The following is a 23,590-nucleotide window of genomic DNA, read 5'->3' on the forward strand; positions in this document are numbered from 1 at the left end:
CCCCCCCCCCCCCCTTTTTTTTTTCCCTCCCCTCCTCCCCTGCGCTGGCCTGCAGGGCAGGGGAAAGGGGTTGTTTTCTCCTCGGCGCAGCCTCGGCCCCGGCTCCTGCAAAACTATTTATTTTCCGTGGGGATCTGTTTTCTTCGGCCCCCTCCAGCGGCGTCTGGGTCGCTCCCGCCTCCCCCTTAACCCTCTCGTGCCCTGGCCGGCCCCGCGCGGCCGCGCAGCACCCTGGGCCGGTACCGGCACCGGTACCGGGGGCGGCCCCGCAGCCGGCCCGGCCCGGCCCGTGCTCGCCGAGCCGAGCCGGGGGCAGCGCCGCGCGGCCCCGCACCGGCACCACAAAAAGCATCCCAAATCCCAGCAAAATCCCGCCTGGAAGCCGCTCGCGAGCGGGAATGCGCTCAAGTCGCCTCCCTCCCTCCCTTCCTTCCATATTTTTTAATTTTTATTCCCCTAAATGAATAATAAAAAGGCCGCGGGTTATGTGGCAGGGGAGCCTGTCGGGACGTGCAGGGAGGCAAGGCAAGTTTGAGGCCGGGTCCCAGAAACTTTGGGGGCTCCGCGTAGGGCTGGTGGCCTCAGCTGGTGCTTCGCTCTTGATTTCCCCGTGTCACCAACTGCGTTCTCTGCTTTGACATCAGATTTGTCACGTCTAAAGCTGTTTTTTTTTTTCCCTTTCATATTTCTCATTTATTTAATCATCACTTTCAACTAAATTGCGTAATCCATAGGGGCTGCAAATCCTACGTATTCCTGCAGACGGGTCTGACGTTGCTGTTTGGTTTCTTCGGGCTGTTTTTAAATTTGAGGCGTCCCCGGCAGCACCATGTGTGTTTACACACTTCTTTTTTTTTGCCCTGCGCAGTAACTCGAGATAGCAATTTGCAAGAATAGATCCACTGTTTGGGGGATGTTGAGCCCATGCTAATGACCGAGGGCTGAGACAACTTCAGTGTATCGGATCCACAAGTGTTTTAAAGCATTAAAATATTAAACATCAGGTCAGGCTTGTTTTCATTTAGTGAAACAACAGGAGACGCTCAGATTAGTAAATATAGAGTGACAGACATGAAATAAGTAAGATTTATGGACTTGTCCTGTTTTGAGGATGTGGTGCTATGTGTTATTTTTTGGTTAACTCGCCAGGCTACTCCTGCAAGGAGTGGGATTTCTGGGACAGTGACATGGGGGTAACTGCAGCTTGAAATTGTAATGATTGGGAGGGGAATTCATGGGCTGAATGCGTTATATTTTTTCTTTTGAATACGGTCACCCACATGTATTATGGATGATGGTGATAAATTTTGAAATCTTATGAACACCAGGCTCCAGATGGTAAAACATTCTTCATAAATTACTTTGTTGCAAATAGCGAAGCCTTATATATTTTTTCATTTTTTTTTTCTAACACGCATTCCACTATTCCAGGCATAGGTTAATTGAAAAAACAACTCTGTTTCTTTTCTTCTTAAAGCATTCTTCTTACAAGACATACATTTTTTTAAACTCTCTGCCTTTCTTACAGATTCTTTTTCTCTTAAAATGTAAAGACAATGATCAGTTATCAGTTATCTGTAGTGGAAATATTCTTCCTCGCTGTCCCCTTCAGTGAAAAAAAGGCCTCCATAGGAATGTTCTGTTTGTATGAATTAAAGGTACTGTAGAACAGATTACATGTTGTTTTATTGTTGGTATAGCAGGTGGCCTCTCCTGTTATCAGATGGGTTCTGAAAGGATATTCCCACACGCAATAGGCAATTTTCTTATTTCCACATCCAGGCTCCAGCAGCCTTCTTCTGTCTTCTTAGCCTTATTCTTTCACATTCTGTGCGTTTGTTTGTTTGCTTGTGGCTTAATTATAGCCTGGAAAAATTAAAGTTATTTATTTAGGCCTGCGAGGAGAATATTGTGAAGACTGAGCGGGATGGCTGTTGTCTGCCACACAGTTTTTAGGTGGATTCTAGTTCACTGCAGCTCTAACCTTGAATCCCAGACAAGCTAGATCTGTCTCTTTCCTGCTTTTTAACATGGTTTGAAAAGGTACAGATAAATCTGCATAATTGCAAATTTTGTTTTTATTTTTATAGTTTTTTTTTCCAGAGAGCATATTTGTTGAGCTTTAGAGCATACAAGGTAAATAGATGATGCTGTATGTGGTAAAAAATGTAAAAATCTTTTCTTTTGCTATTGTAGAGTCTTAAAGATTTGTGGGTGTGGTTTTTCCCCTTTTTTTTTTGTGTGTGCATGTAGCGGGATTATTGTTTTTCTGTAAATGTACCTGTAATTGTCTGTTTAAGAGCAAACTCATGAGCAGCAATTTCTGCTTTACTGCTTCAGCAGAGAGAAAAAAAATAGGCATCATAAAATCTGCTTATGATGAATAATACATTATCTCAAGAATAAGGCTTTAATTGTTGGAAACTATATAGCGTGATAGTGCTGATTTTATGTTAAAAGACAAAGATTTTTCTTTGCATGGAGTTGATCTTGCTTTTGATTGAATAATGTGGGTTGCTTTCAGGAATAGATGTGTATTAAGTAGAGGTCTAGTCAAATAGTAATGAAGCAGTGAATGCAACTGAGAATCCCCGTTTCATCCTTACACTTGGAGCAGGACTGTGATAGCTGCCTATTAGGGGGAAAACAGGGAATTGTTTTCCTTTCAGAGTTTGAAGAAGTGGTGTATTTAATATTTATCCTGAATGCAGAGCTTGGTTAATGGTTTCGGTGAGCAAACAGATGCGGAGCGACTTGAGAAAACCCTGCTGGCAGATATTCTTATTTTTGCTAGTGCTGTCGTGTCTTCCTTTCAGCTAAATTGTTGTTGCTGAGTGAGACAGTACAAACAGGCTTCCCGCTCGGTGCTGAAGTTTGGGAGTTTGGAATAGCTCTAGTGGAGGGCAGCCCCGTCCCTTAGATTTTATGTTGGGGAAACTTTTTTTTTTTTTCTTTTTAATTGACTTGAAAAATGGATGTTTTCCTTTATCTCCCGAGTCAAACAACATAATCCTTTCTACCACAAAAGCTGCAGACGCTGGAGTGTGAAGGGTTAATGGTGGTCCTTTTTTTTCCCTCCCTCCAATTGTTTTGACAACACTTTTCAAAGTGTGACATTCCAAGCCCTTGCAATACAATGTAATATTACAGTAATTACACAGGTCATTACATTTTAAATAGAGAACAATAAAATGCGTATCGCACTGAAAAAGAACAGGTGTTCTTGCCCTTCTTTGGTATTTATGCTAATTGTTTTTCATCTCCTTCAGAAATATTTATGGCCGACATGCTAAGATTTCAGTCTCGATGTGACAATATTAATTCTTGACTAATCTTTATGGTTGAGGTTTAATGTCTGCAGTATGGATTATAGCATTAACATCCACCAACTAGTTTAATAATGTAGATATAACTTAATATGTCAGCACTTTACTACTTTGTGGTACATAGCTGGTGAGTGGCGAGTGCAATATTCACTTTTTCTTAAAATTAAAAAAAAAATTAAAAGGAATAGCAAGGCTTTTAATAAAGTTCCTCTTGTGCAAAAAAAAAAAAAAAAAAACCCAAGTTATTAAATAAGAACTGATGATCCTGTGGCAGAAATCAAATAGAAGCTGCATAAAGAAAGTTTCCTCATGCTTAATTAGGTAGATTGCTGAATCACTCTGCTCTAGTATTAGCATAGCTGGTATACAATGGCTAACAGGCTGGGCTTGCTGCCTTCTTTTCTCTAAAGAACCCTATTTATTTTTAATTCTCCTTCTTTTTTTTTTTTTTTTCCTTTTTTTTTTCCTCTAGAAGATTTCCTCTTGGAGAAAATGCGGCACTGCTAAGTCAGTCAGCTTCTCTGTAGGGGGCTATGAAAATTAGTTAGAGAAAAGTTTCATGTTTCTGGGACCTTGCAAAACAATATAATGCAGCACTGTTACTCGAGCGTGCGGGATAATTGCAGCCCTGCACTTCATTAAAAATAATATTTGCTTTGGAAATCGAACAATTTTAATAGGTGCACCAGTGGCTGATCTGCACTGGAGGGGAAAAAAAAAAAGGGGGAGGAAAAAAAAAAAAAAAGGGCACAGTAGATGCTTTTCCAGATTTTTTTAAATGCATTTATACATGGGCTGATGATATTGAGTGGCTTTGCCCCCCTTCTCCTTCCTCTTCGTTTTTTTGTTGAAGCAAATATGTGCTGATTTGTCAGTTGAAGGTGGTGGTGGGGGAAATATGTCACAGCTTTCATTAGAGCTTGTAAACGGGAATGCAGGTAGAAACGCTCTTAATTCGCCTGACTTTTTCATGACTGGGCCCCCAAATCGGATAAAAAATGTGGTGCGGAGAAGGAGGACAGCTGCAGGTCTTGCGTGTGGACGTGTGGTTCTGTACCGTGACTAAAAACTCCGAGGACCTTTTCCCAGCTGTCTGGGAGTTATGTGGAAGTTGGATTATTGGCAGTTAAGCGGGAGACAACCTGGATTTAGCAAGCGCTCTCCTGCACAGGAAGTCGAGGACATTATATTGGGGGAAGGGAGGGGAGGCTTCTCCCGGCCGCTATCCGCCCGCTTCCCCCTGCTCCTGCGCTCTGGCACCCAGTGCTTGCACACACACACATGTAAATACACACAGTCCCCTTTTTCCCCCCTTTTTTTTCCCTTTCCCCCCCTTTTTTTCCATCCCCATTCCAGGGGGTTGTGCTGAAACGCGATACTCCGCTCCCACGCCGGAGCCTTGGGGAGGACTGGAGCTTGTTGGGGTGTTGCTGAGTATTAGGGAGAAGTTTAAAGCCCTGTTCCCGTGCGTCTCCTTAGTGCCGCCTTCTTGCAAATATGTAAGTAAGCCTGCAACTTTGACTTCTAATTGGGCACATTTGTGAAGGAAATGGTTAATTTTACAACCAAAGGCAAACTTGCACCTCGACAGGTCTGCTGAAAGAAATGTGCCACAGTCGTTCTCTGGCAAGCACCGCCGGGTCATAAATCCACGGGGTTTATTTACAGCCTATAACACTTATGAATGTTAAGATATTTGACGCCACGCTGGCCTTATAATATCCAAGGTCCACAGACACTGGCAGTGGGTCAAATTTCTTTCACTAATTATAAGCAATGAGAGATGGAGTGCGGTGGTGCGCGGGGGGGAGCGATGGAAATCCTGTCTCTCCCCACCCAAAAGCTAAGGATATTTGCGCTCCTCCTCCGACCCGCTGCTCTGTGCTGGTGCTTTTACATAGGCTACCAAGTTTATAATTAACGCTTGCCGTGCTGAGCGCGCCCGGCGCTGCGGGCTGCGGCCAGGCCAGGAAAAAGGGAAGAAGTTTAACACAACTGGAGCGCTTTGGGGTGGCCCTGGCAGGATTACAGCCTATTTCCTAGATACCGACACAAGCAAACGGCTCGAGAAAGATGACACCTGGAAACGTCCATTAATTTTCTTACGAAGCACTGAGCTGGAAGGGGGGAAAAACATGTCAGATTTAATGCATTCCCAGGCATCTTCCTTAGGTATCTTTTAGACTGTGTCTGTGAAATAGGACTTCCTAAAGCTCTGGAATTCTGCATCAGGGGAAATGTGCATTGGGTGAATTAGTGTGCTCAGCTTGGAAGCAGTTTGCAAGGGAGAAGTCTTAATTCTCCTCGAAGGAAAAATGTGGGTTGTGGGGGGTAAAATACATATGCTGATGTGAAGGGGTGAGGGGAGAGTGTGGGGTGACTAGGAGAGTATTGAATACCCGGAGGAATCTTAACCTGGGATGCAGGGGAGAAAACTGCACGTGAAGGGCTGCTCGAAGGGGAAGCCTGGGATCCAGGGAGCGACTCCTAAATGTCAGGAAAGTCTGGGGCCCAGGGAAAAACACAGCAAACTCGGCAGAGCTCCTTGCTCTCGGCTCACTCCCTATTAAACAGGCTTTGCTAGCGAGCACTGTTAGAGTTGAAGCGCTTCTGTTTCTCTGTGTGTGTATGTGTATATATATATATATGTGTGTGTGTGTGCATGCGTGTTTTAACAAGATAATGTGATTACTCAAGTATGTCTAGGTATTGCTTGTAGCTTTAATTTCTTGAGCTGCTGAATTTCAGTTTCCCTGTAGGTTACTGTCACACTTGGATGTTAATTAAAAAAAAAGAAAAAAGGAATAAAAGAAAAAAAATCCCCCCAAACTGGGTTATGTGTGTGGTGGAAATCGACCCTCTTCTGCCCATATGTTTTTCTTCTACAAATCATGTAAAACCTGACTGAAAAAATGAGGGGGCTGTCAATTCCACAAATAAATGTACGGTTTTGTTGAAGGTTTTATGCTTCTTCCTAATCAATGGAATGCTGTGACTTATTAGCCCCTGGGGATAAATATGAATCCCTTAACACCACATTACAAAGCTGGCTTGGTACCGGACCCTTCCTATCAGGTTATCAGCGAGGATACTTTCCCTGCTGCCTGCCCTGTGCTCTTCCCCATGTATTTCTTGCAAAATTAGTCCAGGCTCATGCCCTGGGTTTAGGCAGGCTCAGCCCCAGCCCTGTGTCTTGCTGGGGTCGGCCCTGGGCAGCGCGGAAGGAGTTAAGTTGCTGGCTGAAGTTTGGCTGCATGCAACTAAATTTGAGGCCTGGTAGGCATTAGCAGGGCACAGCACATTTACAGAGCTTAATTAGTACGAACTGTAATTGTTCATGGTCTGCCAGAAGGAGTAATGTTCAGGAAAAGTGGAGTCGTTCTTCTGCAGTCTTCAGTTTTAAAACGATAAATCACTTGCATATTTGTGCAGTGATTCAAATGGAGCTGAGACCTCTCCATCTCAACATGTGGTAAATTGTAAAGTCAATGAATTGCAGATGTAGGGGACAGTGGATTCTCTAAGAAAATGCAGAATGAATGGGAAAGGGTGATGCTATAAATACTTGCTGAGAAGATAACTGAGTTTCTGCTTGCTGTGCCAATTATGATGTACTAAAGATATTAGCAATTTTGTTTTAATGCATTTATTTTAAATTTCTTTAAACTAAATATAGGGGGGTACTGCATTACTTCACTTGGTGAGGTTTTTATTAATGCTCCAGAACAATGGGTTTCGTATGGAAAAGGCACATGATCGCCGTACTGATACAAATTAATTCATTATGAGGAGGGTTATAGCTGCTCCTAGAGGAGTTCATAATGATGGGCCACTTTAACGTGTGGCTGCAGCAGCTTAGGAGAAATGTTGTGGTAAAGGATGCCTTTTTATTCCTGTCGGAGGAAATACTGGGAGTATTACAGACCTTTGCAGGGCAGTTTGTGTCTGCTCGTAATTCCTTTCAGCTTCAGAGAGGCTTTTTGGGTGCACTAATCAGACAGCCCAGAGCCTATTTATAAAAATAAATAAAAAAAAAAAATGCAAACAAAACTATACTGTGCAGATTAAGATCGTAAATGCTATTGATTGTTTTTTTGACTCCCGAGCATGTGTGCCACTCGTACTGCTGTGAAATCTTGTCTCCTTGGTTTTGGTCCAAGATCCATTGAAGTCAGTGGAAAAAGACTTCTATTAATAACGAAAGCCTTTGGATCAGGCCCTGCCCGCGCCAATTGCCAACTTTTTTTTTTTTTTTTTTTTTCTCCCAAGAGTGGGTAAAGGTACTGAAAAAGACAAACTGAGCTAAACGTCACATTGCTACATTGTTTCTTCTGATACTTTTTCTTCTGTGTCCCTCATTCATTAAAAAAAGAAAGAAAAAAGAGGTGTTTCCAGTGGCACTTTTCCCAATGAGCCCCTTCTTCTGCAGTACCTGCCTTGCCCCAGCCGTGCAGAGCATCCTGGTGGGACCAGGGTTGCTGCATGTCAGTAGTGCTGGGAGGTGGTGGTTTTTGTTTATATTTTTATATATATATTTTTTTTTTGTTAATATGAGTAGGTGGATTTGTATGGAAGTTATAGAAGTTAATGTGATGACAGCAAAATGATGGAAATTATACGAGACAAGTAGGCTTTGGTGAGCAGAAAATGTGTTTGTGCTGGTGGAAATGCTTTTGCTTGAGGAGCGCAGGGAGGGAAGAGGGAGAAGATGGGAGGACAGTTTAGTTGCAGGTCAGAATCCACTGCAGAAGCAAAGGTGAAGTCAGGAGTCCGTGGTGTTATAAGGTCCCATAACCACGTTGTTAGTCTTACTGGCACAGTTAGTTGTGACTAACTCTTCTGCCCGCTCTGTAGAACAGGCTTTAATGCTGTCAGCTCCATGGGAAATACCATTGCCTGTCTGGTGGCCACCGTGTATGAAGGTTTGGTTGGGTTGTGCTCCATCAGTGTTTGTAGGGCTCACTGGAGTGTCCGTGGTGGGAAAGGTGGGAAAGGTGCTCCACAGAGCGGGGTGCAGCTCTGCTCCGTGATTCCCGGGAGATGCGGCCGCGGCTGGAACGCCCAAGCTGAACCAAAACCAGTGCCCAAAGGGATATTTAGAAAGCGCCCAAATGAAAACATTGCCAAGGGGCTTCCTGGGGAATATGGGAGATTGTTAGATATTGGTATGATAGAAACAAAGCATCCTCTTCTAAGAAAGGAAAAAAGTAAAAATAAAAGGAGAGAGGTGGGGACTTATCTATCCCTCTGAGTGCATCCAAACTCCCTGGAGTGAGTGACTCCCGAGTAATTACCTGGAAAAGTCTGAGGCCATGGGCTTTTCTGTTCAAGAGACAAGCAACTGCATTTATTTATTTATTCACTTATTTTTTAAACTGATGCAAGTATTTAAAAAAGGCTCTTTTGAACTACCTTAAACTCTAGGTTGAATAATTTTAACCTGGTTAAAGCAGTGAACGGGTCTGGGAGCATAATATGGTGAGAGGTTTGCATTGGTTTAATTGGATTTAAGAGATTTATAAAACCAGGGCCACTGTTCTGACAGAGACAGGATCTGGAACACGGCACATAGATGCTGCATTGATCTACCCCCAGCCCCGACAGCCTGCTATTGAAATTACTCTATTATAAATGTTTGCTGATATAAAGAATACAGGAAAGGTGTGACCTTGAGTGAACACATCAGAAGAATAAGGCAGCAACCAGTGTTTTGTTTTTATTGGGACACTGGCAGGAAGATTTTTCTCCCTTTGCAAGGAGGTGCAAAATATAGCTCTCTATCTGGATGTCAATTTGCTTAGATTTTTATTGTTTTTAGCGGAATGCTTCTGTTCTCTCTTACATTCCCCGATGGATTTATTCTTAACTACACTTTAAAAATGTCACTTAAAATGTATATGTATCTTTACTAAAAAAAAAAAAAATAAATCCAGGTATCTATATGTATGTTTGAGAGTAGCTCCTGCATATCCAAGTCCTGTGCAGTCATAAAACAACTGTTTAAAGATTATCTGTGAAGGTTATTTCACTTGGATTGGGACTAAATATCTTTGCAATCCCCAGGGTTATTAAAGGCTGAATGCCTGGTATATGCAAGCAGTGTATTTTCCATTAATCTCTGTGGGTTGACTACAATACTTGAAATTACTTTGTCTTTAATTTCAGAAATATTGCAATAAGATCTGAAAACTAGAACCCAAGTGGAAGGAGGTTGAGTTTGGTCTGTCAGCTGGGTGTTCACAGCACGCCTGCCTGCCTGGCTACATATGCACATCTCTGTGCATGCATGTGATATATATTATTCTTGAACGTATACCCAGTTATCAGGTGTCTATTCAATTTTAATTGACAATATGAGATTCCTGTGGTTACTCTGTGCACAGATTGCCTTGGGGCTCGACAGGGTTTGTGGGAAGAAAAGCCTTGACAAGTTTTCATTAAGCTCTGAATCGGGCAATTGGAAAAGAGGAGAATGAAAGGAGCTGAAAAGAGGGACAACTTGTTAGTGTTGCATTCTGCGCTTGGAACCAGAAACCTCTTTTAGACAAGAGTGGTTCTCAGGCCAAGAATTTCAAACTCGCAGAGAAACCTGTCCGGAGCACAAAAGTTGTTTGAACGGGGTGCAGAATTGTCACAGTAATTAGAGCAATCTCCGTTTACTGAGTGGCAGCCTTTAGAAAGGACAGGGGATAAAGGGTTCAAATTCATCTTTCTCTCGGCGATTCACTTTTGATGAACTGCCTCTGTGTATGTATGTGTATATGGAGGAGTGTGTGTGTGTGTGTGGCCACATTTTTAGCTACTCGTCATTAAATTCCCCTTGTTTTAAAAGAACAGGATGTGGCGTTTCTTCTTCCTGTCTCAAATGATAGTTTCAGGCAGGATTTTTTTTTTCATTTTTTTTTTCAGAGTCAGAGGGAGAAAAACTTTAATTTGTTGTACAGAAATAAGAGGATGCTTTTAGAAATGCACTGGTCCTGTATTGGAGGGGAAGGCCTGAATATTTTTGAGTAAATTTATTGTGTGTCTGACTTGATTTGACACCTTTGCCTGTTAGGAGCAGTTAGTTTTCATGGGATTCCTTGCAAAAATGAGGAGTTTTGCCATTGCTCTTATCAGGAGAAGGATTAGGCCCACAGATTATTTGGTTTGGTGAACAAATCTATTGGAGAAGTGTCTGGGGACCCTGAACTGATTCTTTTGGTGTTCAGATAGCAGTGTGAGCAAGGGAAAAGGTTTGCCCCATGGGTGCTCGTGCCCAAGGAAAGACATGGGACTGTGAAATTTCCAGAAGAAAACTCCTTAATTTTTCCGAATAATCACCCTGAATGCAAAGTTAGTCACTTGGATGCCTGTTTCTTTCTTTAGCTGCTGCTCTGGCTTTGAGATTCCTGTTACTTGTCCTCTCTGCCACAGTGCGCTATGGCTGCTTTAGGAAGCCTTGGTGTTAGTGACCCTTGCTCATTTACTCAGTCATTCAGTTGGTCAGTGTTATCTCTCTCCCACTTTTTTTTTTTTTTTCCATGAGGAGCCCTTACGGTTGATATTCTTGCTCTGTCTTGTGTTTCTCTGCATCTTTTATTATCTTCAGGGCCTGTGGGCACAGCTGCTTAGGCTCTATGGTTGGATCTGGTGAACATTACATTCTTACTTCCTTGCTCCCTTCTTCACTGCTGGAGATCTCGGGAACAGTGAACAGCTGAACATGTTCCTAAGATGCACCAGAGGAAACGAAGAAGGTTTTGCTACAGATTACAGAAACTTTGTTAAAGGTAATAGACACTCATGTATCTACTGTAGGAGTGAGTCTTGCGCTTCTGGTATTAGTGGCCTGGCTCATACCTGGGCCTACATCCTCAGACAGGTGATGGAGCAGGGAGGTTCTGAGGGACAAGAAGTGTTGCCTGTGTGAAAAAGTGCTTCTTCTCACAAGAAACTTTTCTATTTAGATTTTGTCTTCTCCACCAAAACAAACAACTTGTTTTCAACTGGTGCTGGTGGCGGATTTGGCCAGATCTTTGTTTTATTTTGGGGGGGGGGGGGGGGATCAGAGTTGTTCTCTAGCATCAAAAAGAAAAAAAAAGTGGAAAAATTGCTCACCCTTAAGTTTACATTAAAAAAAAAAAAGGCTGCTTACATGTGGCAAAACATGCTTCTGTTTGGGACGTGGGAAACATTCCCGCAGGCTCCAGGAGGAGCAGGGCTGGCCCTGGCAGTGAGGCCGCGGTGCCGGAGCCGCCGGCAGGATCCGTGTCCTGGCCAGGTCGGATGCCGTGGCCGTGTCCCCGCGATGCCACTTTGTCACCACTGGTGAAAGGCGCCTCGCGCGCGCAGGACTAATTGTTGATTAGGGCGCACTTGTTGCAAATTAGGAACCTCTCCTGAATATGGCCCCCTCAGCCCTATCCCTGGTGCATTATTTTCTCAGCTGGTAATTAATTTCTCAGTTTGGTAATTTGTCAGTAACTGGCATCTCTTCAGTAATGAGTGCTCTGCAGCGATCCTGCTCTGCTGAGGAGTAATTGCTGGCCCTATAAAGTCACTGATCTCCTTCATTTGCCTGTTGGACAACCGTTCCCTTTAGATTATTATGGCTAAGTTATCCATAGCAACAAACTCCCCAGTACCTCCCTAGCCAGTGCCTTGGCTGCTGCTTGATGCACAGAGGAGAGGGCAGGAGGAAACTGTTCCTCAGTCACCGTCTCAGGCGGCTGTGCAGCTCCTGAGAGCAGCTGAAGGCTTTTATTTGATTTTACAGCTGTGTAGTTGGTTGGGCAGGCCATACGCTCAGACTATAAAAGCAGCTGTTGAGGGCAGCTCAGGTGGTACTGTTGAGTGGTAGACGCCCTTGTCCTTTTGTTGGGTATTTCCTTGAGCTTGGTCCTGTCTTGGTTTTTTGCTTCCCTTGGGATTGCTCCTGAATGCAGCACTAAACAGTTGTGAGATGCTGCTTCTCCTGGAAACCTCTTTGGTGCGCGTGGTCCTGAGAGTCCGTACGTGTATCTGAACTTGTCCCCATCAGCCTTCCTGAGAAGCACCTGGGTAAGCCAGGCTCGGTGTCTGCCTTGAAGGATGGCCGCCTAGATTTGCCATCCCAAAGGGGAGTTTGCAAAGTTTAATTGGGGTTTAAAAGTTCAATTTTGTTTAAAAAAAACCTATATCAATATATTAAGTGAAGCAGGAAGGAGGCTAAGGAATACTGGAAAAATGATGTGGGTGAGAGCACAAGTTTCTCATTTACACTTTGCTATTGCAGAGTGGGAATCTCATGAGCTGCCTACCAGCATCTGTACACACCTAGATACCTCTGAGTTTTGCTTTTGTTTTTACTGCCTCTTGAATATGTTAAGAATGCCACAAAAAGTGAGTTGTATTTTCTGTCTTTTTTTTTTTTTTTTTTCTCCTCTCATTTTCTTTTCCCCCTGCTGTTGGGATTGTTTGTTAAATTCCAATTATGGGGCTTGTTCAACACCTGTACAAACCCACAGCCATTGTTGAGGGAATAATTTAAGGACAATGGGTTACGCAGGTGTACACAAGTGCAGAATTTGGATTGCAAAGGCTTTTTATTGCTCTGTGTGCATAAGAAAGAGAAGGAGTGAATTCAGCTTAATTTTCAGATCCCAGATATAATTTGTAAGACAAGCATTTGGAAGAAGGGTAACTGGGGAGGGGAGGAAATGTCTGAACATGTTCAGACATGGCAGTGAATACATATGAAATGGAAAGTTGAAAGGAAATAAACACTACACTCCTTTCCTCCCTACCTCACCCTCATACCACGTTCATGGAGTCACTTTTCAAGGTATAGCTGCACAGAGCTGTTTGGAGAAGGGATTTTTGTGTCCTCATGGCCTTCAAATTGGTCGCCATTTAGCCTGAATATTGCATGGACCTGAGGTACTGGGACATGGTACTGAACTGTAGTCAGAAACCACCAGCTACACTGTACCCTGATAAAGTTTCAGTAGTTGTGCACTCACTTGGATGTGCTGTATTTGGTGGGAGCAAGATCTAACCATTTGAATTGTGTGAATCCTGTTCCCAGTGCCTTAAAGTGACTACAAATATGGGAACTTGTTAACAATTTGACTCTTGAATGTTCTGTTTTGGAGAAAAATGAATCTAATGTTGTCCCAGGAGGTGACCTGGTATTTCATGCTACCGAAGAAACCTTGTTAGGGTTGTGTGAACAGTTGCAAAAGCCAGCAGGGCCATATCCTAGAATCTGTGGTGCGTGTCTTTCCTCTCCTCTCTTGTGCTGACACACAGATTTACAGGTCTGTATAAGCTGGTGAATATGTAGCAATGGGTCATCTTCCTTTGGTGTAATTCCAGATAAGACCAAAGGAGGAACATCCAGAATGGAAAAACAGATCCACTCCCCTGCTGTCACAAGTGTTTGAGCTTTGACATTATCCTTCTCCCATGTCTCTTCCGGTTTTATGTTTTTTCTCTTTCTTGGAATGAGAATTCTCATGGAATTCTTGCTGTTCAGGATGGCAATTTTCTTTATCATAAATACTTAATGCCTTTGGTACCACATACATGCACACACAAACAAGAAAAGAAAAGTGGGAATAATCATTAGCGGTTAGGTAAGCGTTCAGATCAGTTGCACCTTTCTGGTGATTTGCTCTTAGAACTAATCCTGACTGCTACAAATAGGCTTGGTATTTGGCATTTAAGTTTACGTAGGAGGGGGAAAAAGGCTGTTGCTTGTGAAGTTGTTCACAAGTTACTTGCTGTTCTTTTTCAATGAGTAATTACTCAGCTGAGTAGCATGACAGGAGTCTCAGCTGTGGAACTGTTTGATCAGGAGAGAAATGGGTAGTTCCCCGTCTCATTTATGCACAGACATAATGGTGTGTGCCTGTGTTCAGAAGAAGACCAGCTACCTTCCAAGCACTGTCAGGAAACATGGCTTATAGTGGAAAAGCAATCAGACCTCTCTGCTAGACATGCATTTGGAATTAGGGAAAAAAAATGTTCCTCACTGATGTGAGGCTGTCCAAGAAGGTGGCTGGAAATCTTTCAGTGAGATTTAATAGTAGCTTGGTCTATGGGAGATGCATTTTTTTTTTTCCACTCCTTTGTAGTGGCTAGTGTGAAGCTCTTGAGCCAAAGAGTGTAGTTCCATCAAGATAGCAGTGATTTGGCATAAAACTTTCAATGGATGAACTTATGTATTGGAATCTGCTGTGCTGATCTTGTTTCTAATATCTGGTGTTAGTAGTTATGGTGTCTTGTCTTGGTAGTTATGGTGTCTTGTCTTCCTTGTCTTTGCAGTTGTGTAAATTTAATTGATTTTTAAATGATATGAAGTTAGCCTTGGTACAAACTTCCTCATGTTGTTTGCCCACGTAGGTTGCCCTAGCTGTCTGTTGCTATGTATCAGCTGCTCTTGCTTTGGTGGTGTAGTAGCAGCGTTCTGTGCTTGCCTTACAGTCTGAAATCATGTGCATGAGGCAATATACATTCTCTACAACGTGCAAGTTGTGCCTTTAACTTTGTCAGGAATGCATAGGTAAGCAGAGTGGGCCATACCTGGCAACCTGTTAGCTGATTCTAACTTTGGGTCATGGGCCAAACACATGGCTGTGTGATGGATAATCTTACTGCACCAAAAAAAAGCTAAGAAGTTATGTCCTATTAGATGTTGGAGCTTGAGGAGCTGTTAATATGTGGTGTTATTTGATTGCTTTTACAGGTTGAAGAAATATTGTCCTCCCAAAGTGAGTCCCAGATTTCCAATTTCGCTTATAATTCTGTCTGTACAACCTCAGAAATGGCTAGATTCATACAAAAATTACAGTAGAAATACTTGATTTCAAGGAAATGAATGCATAGATACCAAAAATCTTGGAGCAGCTGCAAATATCTGACTGAAAATGAAACTGGCTTTTGTTTAGTGACTTTTTTATGGCTTAACAATTACAAATTTGTTAAGATGTAGTTAGCTACTTTTTCTTTTCAGGCTGTTGGTTAATTTTTATCATAAAGCTCTCTTTAAAAGCTTCAGTAGATGTTTGCAAATTTTGTCTAAGTAATATTGGAAAAAATATACTGTAAGCCATAAAAATATACTGTATATCTTTTTCTCAGCCAGGGGTTTGGCACACATATGAAAGAAATTGATAGGAAAACTGTAATACCTATATGTAATATAGATATATACACATACACACACACACATGCATCTGTGTGTATATAAGCTTCTCTTAAACCCAAATTTGAAGCCCAAGTGACTGTTTGTGTGACCCTGCTTGGTGACTTCTTGCTTGCGTGGGAAGATCAGCTCTTCCAGGCACCATAGGAGGCAGATGGCCATACGTAGGTGCCTCGGCAGAGGGGTCTCTACGTGAGGCTTGGGCTGCCCCTCGAGCAAACGTGAACCTTTAAGCTGCAGTGCTCTCTGCCTGGCTGCATGCTGGTGCGAGGGAAGCCTTGTGTGCAGCACATCTCTACAGAGTCTCCTCATGAATTTAAAGCTCAGGTCACAGTGCAGGCAAAACCCGTTATGAAAGATCTTGATGAGAGTTTTGGCCTATATTTTTAAATATGTCTGTGGTAATATAATCAGCTTCCACCCTCAACTCGGCTTATAGGCAGTTCCTAAAATAACCTTTGGTAGCATGACATGTGTGAAACTTCCTCTCTGTTTTAATCTCTTGTACACAGCCCCAGCCCAGCGTTTATATGACTGTCATAAGGAAGATTCTCTAGGTGTAGCTGAGTCTTAAATGAGATCATGACACGACACCAGTTTCTATGTTTATCTCTTTGCTTTTTGACATTCTCCTTGCTGCCATACTTTCAGTTTTGAGGAAAGGTGATGTGGAGCTGCTGCATCCTGTCCATGGGATATGGATTTCCACTTACTGTAACTTGCTGAGCACTCAGTGTGTCCTTCATATGGACACATGGATTGTGCCTTTCTTCTTCCTACTGTTTCCGTTTCTGCCTGTTTAGGCTCCTGTGTTTCAGAAGGATAGCAAACAAAGACTGGATGTTAGAATCTATGATGTTATATGTTATGTTAGATCCATGAATATATATATATATATATATATATATATAAAAGTTGCCAGGTTGCTGAAAAGGTTTTTATTGGCCTAAGTTTGGAATATTTACAAGTGGCAAATTTATGGGTGAGATTATGCACACCAGACTAAATGAGCTCTAAGAGGCATTTATAACCCTTTCAGACAACCAGTCTTTTCGTTTATACCAAATAGTTTTATCTGCACAGACATGTGTGTGTTTATGTACATATATCTATTAATATGTATGTGTGTACATATATATATAATATATATATATACATATACAAGGTGTAGGTAAGTGTCTATGCCTCTTTTCTTTCTCTGAAGTATAAAATTAGCATTAATAATATTTCTGTTGCTGGCTGTCCATAAAACACAGCGATCTTGGAATGCAGTGAAAGCAGCAGTGTGACTGCGGTATTCGGGTGCCAATAATTAAAGTTTCTGTTCTCGAGCAGCTCTCCTACCTGGTGGCTCGTCCTGTGCTGGAGCTCGAGAGGGACTGGGGATGGTTGTGGGCTTCTCGAGTGCTTTGCCAGCACGAGCTGGGCCGCCGCTTTAGTGCGGGAGTGGAGGGCAACTTTTTAGACCAGCCAGTTATGCAGCAGGCTCTCAGTGATCACAGAGGGCCCACAACAAATGCAACTTTAAATCCCTGATTTTTTTTTTTTTTTTGGGCGCACAATCTAAGGGAGAAGAGGAGGAGGATGGAAAAGTGGAGAGCGAGAAAATGCCCTTTTGTAGTAGATTTAGACAAAACAATATCCAAGCAACACAAGGCGGTTTGAAAGCTGTTTGGAGGTTTTGTGTGTTAGAAGTAGTCCCAGCTGAGAGACATCGCTGAGCAGAGTTCAAGCAAGGAGGGCAAAGGTGCAGCATAAATATGGTTTGTCAGATTGTTGCTGAAATAAATGAACGCTATTCTGTGGATATCATAACTACGTGTATAGCCACTGAGTGGTGCCACAAAATATATAATGGCCCATATTTGTTGTGCCCTTTGACCTGGAAGGACAAGGGTGTGATCCTGCTCTGATTGTAATCAATGATCCTCACTATTGATTTGTGGGAGGCTTCCTAAGCATGGGGAGCAGGGATGGAGGATGGCGAGTACAGACTGGGGGATAAGTCACTGGTGGGATATTCTATTTACTTAGCTTTGATTGTGGCTTAGTGCTCGATGCTCGCTTGCTTGGTGATTTAATTTATTGTCTTAGATCCAAACAAATGTTTAACAAGGCTGTGCCTAGTAATTTTACAAGTAGCCTTAGGAATTTGCTTGTTGTGTGGAAGCATTTTGCACAACACCTGAGCTGCTAGAACAGGTGGAAAGCACAGCAGCGTGTGCAGATGGACACTTCGCTTGGCACACGGTGAGGACTGTTCCTTGTTTGTAGTCAGGCCTGCTTTAAATGTATTTTTATTGGCTAATCGATATACAATAGGAATCTACTCCCCGGTCAACTGAAGCATCACTTGATTGGTTTATCATTTATTTCTCAATTATGTTTTACTAGCAGAGAACGTCTCAGAGTGATTAGGGTTGCTGAGTTCAATTTTTTTTGGCATCCCTTGAGTGAGACTAATAGCGTTTCCCTATTGCTGCGTGGACTTGGTCACATCCTGGCCTGTTGAAGCCAGCAGGAGTTTCCTCCCTTTAAAGAGGGCTGGGGCACCAGCCTGTGTCCCTGGTGCTCTCCATCCTCCTGCTTTGATTGCCGCAGCTCTGCTCAGCTCTCGGCCCAAGCTCTTTGCCCAGGGTGATATCAAAGCCCAGAAGAACAATGTTCTTACGATGGCCCAGTGTTCCGGGGAAACATTGTTCTTCTGGGCTTTGAGGCTCTGCGCTGGCTGCTGGCAAGATGTGAGGTTTATTAAATGAAAAAAAGAAATCCACTTAATAGGTGCTCAGCTCCTGCTCACTGCATGGAGTTTTGGCCATGCTCTGCCCAAAGTCATGTCCCAGACACCATCCGTGCTGATCTTTTGTGCTGGATTGTCAACCCACCACCTGTGTCTCATGGCTGGAGCTGAGCCTGCTTGGTGATAGAATAGAATAGGAAGTTCCCTCTCTTGAGGGATTACAACCTGGGAACGGTCTCCTTGTTTTGTATGACCAAGTAAATCTAAAGCATAGAGAAACTTTACACTTGTCTTTATGATTTCATGGATGCTGGTGGTTCTTCCTGATAGTATTTGAACTTGCCTATGTGGGTCAAGTTTGCCATTGCATGGTCCTTATTTGTTTATTATGATGGTTGTTGCTCTTACATTCCTGATCTGTTCAGCCTCCTGCTAGGTGACCAGAGAGCAGGCAACTTATAAATAAATATTTATTGTTTTGAGTGATGACTGAGAGGGTATTTCCTGTGAATGACAGGTTGGAAGACCTGGAATCTGCCAGCTCTTGGGTGCCAGGCAATGCCCAAACCTAAAGTCACTACTACATTTTTATGCCGTGACTGCTGCCCTTCGCTCCTCACAAATCTGTCCCTCATTCTCATGCCAGCTTGACAAAAATAAACAGGCTTTTAAGAACATCCTGTCTTCTCCCTTTCAGTTAATTGGCTGGTTGGGACGAGGACATAAGTAACTTCCTTGCCGTGTTATAGATGAGGACCATAAGGCTTTTGTCCAGCAACATTGCCCCATAGCCAGAGCCTTCACTGGGACAGAAGTAACGGTTGCAAAACGGGTCCCACTTCTTGCCACAGCGTGGTCACTGCTGCCACCTCGTCCCTGCCCCATCTGTGTGGGTGAAGCCCAGGGAGGGACATGCTGCCTTCATGCACCAGCCGTTAATCTGCTGAGTGTTTCAGGCATACACTTATATATTTATTTATTTCTCCTCGCAGTTTGACCAGACACAAAGCAGCAGATGATGGGCTTGTGTGGGAGCTGATGTCTTTGAGTGTTTTCGAGTTTGTGATTGGGTGTTCATGCGATGTCGGGAAGCCCTCCAAGGGAATGACCTGTGGGGTGGATGCCAACTGTACTTCCAGAAGTGACCCGAGACACTTGGAGCCATTCCCAGCACTCAGAGAGACACTGAAACACCAGCATGATGAAAACGCAAATGCAGAATGGCTGAGTGCATGTTGTCCCCACATTGTGCAAACTGTCGTAATTCTGCTTAAAAAACCCCCGCCCTCTGCCGATTTCCTTGAGCTGAACATCAGGCCTTGTGTCTGTTCTGTCTCTGTATGTAAGCCATGCAGTGCAGCAGGGTGGAAATAAGTGGTGAAAATGAAAGGAGTGGTTTTGGTTTTTCTTGGGATGTACTAAAGGTAATAATGGTATTTGAAGAGAAAACGTGAGCCAGAGGGGTTATGTACAGTATCTTTTTTCAGAGTGTTTTCAGTCTGATATAAGTTTCAGTGAGGATAAACAGGACAATGTTTTCCAGGTTCCAGTAATATTTTAAGTCTCTTCTTTGCATGTGTGTAGACCTTCCCTTCGTTACATCTATCAGGAGAATGTTTTATAGCCCATTAACTTAGTCACATTGGGTTTGGAACTTAATTGTCCTCTGTTACAGGCTTTTATGGCATTCTGGTATTGGCTTTGAAAAATCTTTAGTCACTGATCTTAGTTGCTTATTAAGTACGCTTTGAATTTTTAAAATGTGAATTCTATCTATAACTAGTATCACTTGTTCATATATAGTGCAGGACAAAATGATGGAGGGAAAATCTGTTAATAATGGGTTTTGTTCCCCCCAAGTAGAAAAATTAAGAGGAAAAATAGTCAATGGAATGAATGTACTAATATGAATATATTATTGCAATATTAAATAGTATAGTGTTAATACTGTTAATATAGGTACTGTCTTAATGACTGTTTGTATAAAATTTCTAAATGCTTTGCCCTCAGTAAACTCATGCCTGTGAAGGGACCTGAACTCTGTGAACACGGGATTAGATGTGCTGAGACCCTGAGAAAATGTTGTGCCTTTTAATTTGAAACGAGCTTTCTTGAACAGATTTTGAAGTGGCAAATTATGTCTTGCTTAGCTGGCAGAATTAGTTCTTCTCCAAGAAATGCGTGCTATTTTCAAACCCAGAATGCATGAATTTGCCTGCAAATATTTGGAATGTGATTAAGTGATATGTGAGCTAGTAGGTGAAGTATTTCAGCAGAAATTGAGGCTTGTGGGTGTTACTCTCTATCTCCTGGGATATATCTAAATTCCAAAAAGCAGTTTCTTTCTAATGCTGTCTGCCCAAACTGAGAAACTCGGAGTCTCATCTTCAGTGAATATTTATTTATTTCTGTACTTGAGTTTTTCAGTACCAGTGGGTGTGAGACCCATGGGAAAAATGAGTCAACCTCGTTTTAGCAGGTAGAGAATTCAGGCCTTGCCTCTTTCCGCTTGTGTTTCCTCATCTGTGAGGTGAGGGCAGTTCCTGCCTCCCTGCCCTGCGTGGTGGCTGTTTTGCAAAGGCCTTGTCAAGTTTATGAATCAGCATGAGATTTTTTTATTTTTTTTTCTTGCGGGCGACAGAGGGTGGTGGATGAAAGGAGTTTCCTAAGTGCTAAGCATTGGTTGTGTTGGGTGAATTGCAACAAGAAGCGCTCAGTTCCCTGCCACACATCCTTAGCTACAGGGTAATCCAAGGGAAGACAAGCCTGGGCTGTGCACTGCCTGCAAAGGGCTGCTCTTCCCCGAGTATCTGCCAGCCTCTTGCTAGACAACAGGATGTTTTTTATGTCGGTCGAGTTTCAGCTTTTTCCCAGTAAGTATTTGTTGATGGAAACCGCGGAATTGTAGGCACCATTCATCTTAGCATACAGAGAGCACGGGGTGTGAGGAGCCCTGACTGGGACCAGACATTGACATACGGGCCGTCATCAAACTAATTGTTGTTTGAATTACCTGTTATGATCCGATGACAAATCTGCTTCGCTCTTGCCACTGGAGCAGAAAATGTAGCTTGAATTGGCGTGATGTTAGCAAGTGTAAACTGTACTTCAACAAGATGGATAAACCCAATTATGGGGCAGACCTGTAGAGAGAAAATCCATTTAAATCTCGTAATGTTAAGCAGAGCTGTGTTTAATTCATTTGGACCAATTTGGGAATGATGTATGAGTGTTGGTGAACATTAGTCAAAGGGAGAACAGCCGGGGAAAGAGATGCAGTGCTCGGGCAGGATGGCAGAGGAGAGCTGCACCGTCTCAGCGGTTAGCACTAATGGCTGGGGAAGGCTAAAATGACAAAAAGATGCACTAAGGGCTATTGCAAGAACGGCACAGTGTAAATGAAGCAATAAGAGAAACATATGGAGCAGAAAGAAGGGGTAGTTTTTTCCTGAAGGCTATTGATCTTTCAATTGGAGAAGGAAATGTAGATATAAATTGAAAACCAGTGTTTGGTTATTGCTTTTCAGTGACTGCTATGGGAATTTTCTGATTTACTTATTTTTGTTTATTAAGAGACTTAATAAAAAGCCAAAGGGGGTGAGGTTTTTGTCTTTTTTTTCTTTCCTTGAACAGAGAGATTGATCACTTCCTTGCAGATTGTTCTCTGTGATGGGATTGCTTTGTGGGATGTATTTAAAGCAGGCTTATTCAGAGATCTTCCAGTGATGGCTTTCCTTATTTAAAAATAAATAAAGAAATAAAGTGCAGTGCTCTGCAGTCAGGATGATTGACGTATTCCAGAGGATGCGGGTGTTGTACAACCAGGGCCTAAGAGGCTGTCACTGCTTATCTACAGGTTTAATACCTAAAATGCATGTGCTAGGCAGCTGTCAAATGCCGAGGAAGGCACAAGTGAACAGTCTCACAGGAATTGCTCTGGCAGGACACAGGGGCTGCACAGTGAATTTACTTGGTTTTGTTGGTTTTAGGGTTCCAAAAACCTTGCCAAATGCACATATTCCATCTTAATTTTGCTTAAAAAAGAAGACCTCTTTGTATTAATGATTTTAAGGCGCTTTCCAGAAGACCTAATAATAAAGAGGCCACATTCTTAGTTATATCCCTACTTGTATCTTGCTGTGTATGTGCTCTTCTCCCTCTCATCACAGTAGTCAGCTCTTCTCACGTTCCTCCTGATAGCAGATGCATGGAAAAGGGAACTGTGTGCCCACCATCACTGCTGGCTGGAAGGGTTGTCCCAAGGTATGGGGCTCCAGCCTTTGTTTCTGAGGTCAGACAGTCATTTTGTGACATTGGTAGGTGCCAGTAAATGAATGATTTGGCCAAGCTGCTGCTCTGTAGATCTTGGGAAATATTGCAGTAATTCCTCATCTCCAGTCCACGTAAAAGTTCTGTTTAACCACAAGAATCATTTTTGTAGGACTCCATTTTAAAGAAAAAGGTGGTCTTCCAAGCATATTAATTTTGGGAAGCATGGTTTCCTTTTGAAATTTGTTAAATCCAGACTAACCTGTTCAAGTGTTATTTTCTTTTTGTGTTTGGAACTGAGAGTGAAGAGCACTTCAGCATAATAATGAAAGGTCCATCTGCTTTTTGGGGAAGGCAAGTAGTCTTTAGTCCTGGTTTGCCCTAGAAGTCCATTTGGTCTTCTCTAGAACGTGCTGAGAAAGGCTTATTTTGAGGGCCTCGAGACCTTACTCTAAGTTGTTTAAATATCTTAGCAGCAGTGGTAAAAGGGGTCGTATAATTCACTGAGCTGCAAGACTAAGGTATTGCAGTATTATTTAGAAGAGGTTTTCTCTGTGTGTGCATGTGTACATAGGTCCTTCTAGGGAGCCTGGCAGAACGCACATTAAAACAAGACCGTATAAAATTGTTCTCCTGTCACATGAGCCCATTTTTTGGCACCGTCTGTGTAGGCGAGCCCTGTCACTCACCCCTCCTCTGCACGTTGGGATCAGCAGGGACAACTAAAGCTCTTGGGACTTCATGGTAGCTACTCTTACATTGTCAACACTTCCTCTTCTAATCCCTGTTCTGAGAATAACCAAATATTCAGACTTAGCAACTGTTTTTCCTGCCTAGTAACTTCATCTCCCACAACGTCTGCCCTGTAGAATGTGTCTGGATTGCTCCGTGACCTGCTGTGTGTGTGTGTGTGTGTGTGTGTGGTTTCTTTTTCCCCCCTTGTGGGTCATTCTTTAAGTCACTAAAATTGGCTCACCAGCTGCCGTGCTTTAGAATTGCTTAATACTTTAATTATAAAGTTGTTTTTTATTGTTCTTTTTTGTTGTTATTATTTTAACCTGAAGTGCAAATAAGAGTAGTCAAGGG

At 42.7% G+C, this 23,590-nt stretch overlaps 1 protein-coding gene across 22 annotated transcripts in view; it reads left to right on the plus strand.

The window, feature by feature from the left end:
* The window catches only part of TCF7L2 (transcription factor 7 like 2), a 167,764-nt gene that overhangs the window by 1,336 nt on the left and 142,838 nt on the right, over nucleotides 1-23,590 (plus strand). The window lies entirely within an intron of this gene.

This window comes from Nothoprocta perdicaria, unplaced genomic scaffold (genome assembly GCF_003342845.1).
Source record: "Nothoprocta perdicaria isolate Ctin4 unplaced genomic scaffold, notPer1 scaffold_7, whole genome shotgun sequence".
Classification (NCBI taxonomy): Eukaryota; Metazoa; Chordata; class Aves; order Tinamiformes; family Tinamidae; genus Nothoprocta; species Nothoprocta perdicaria.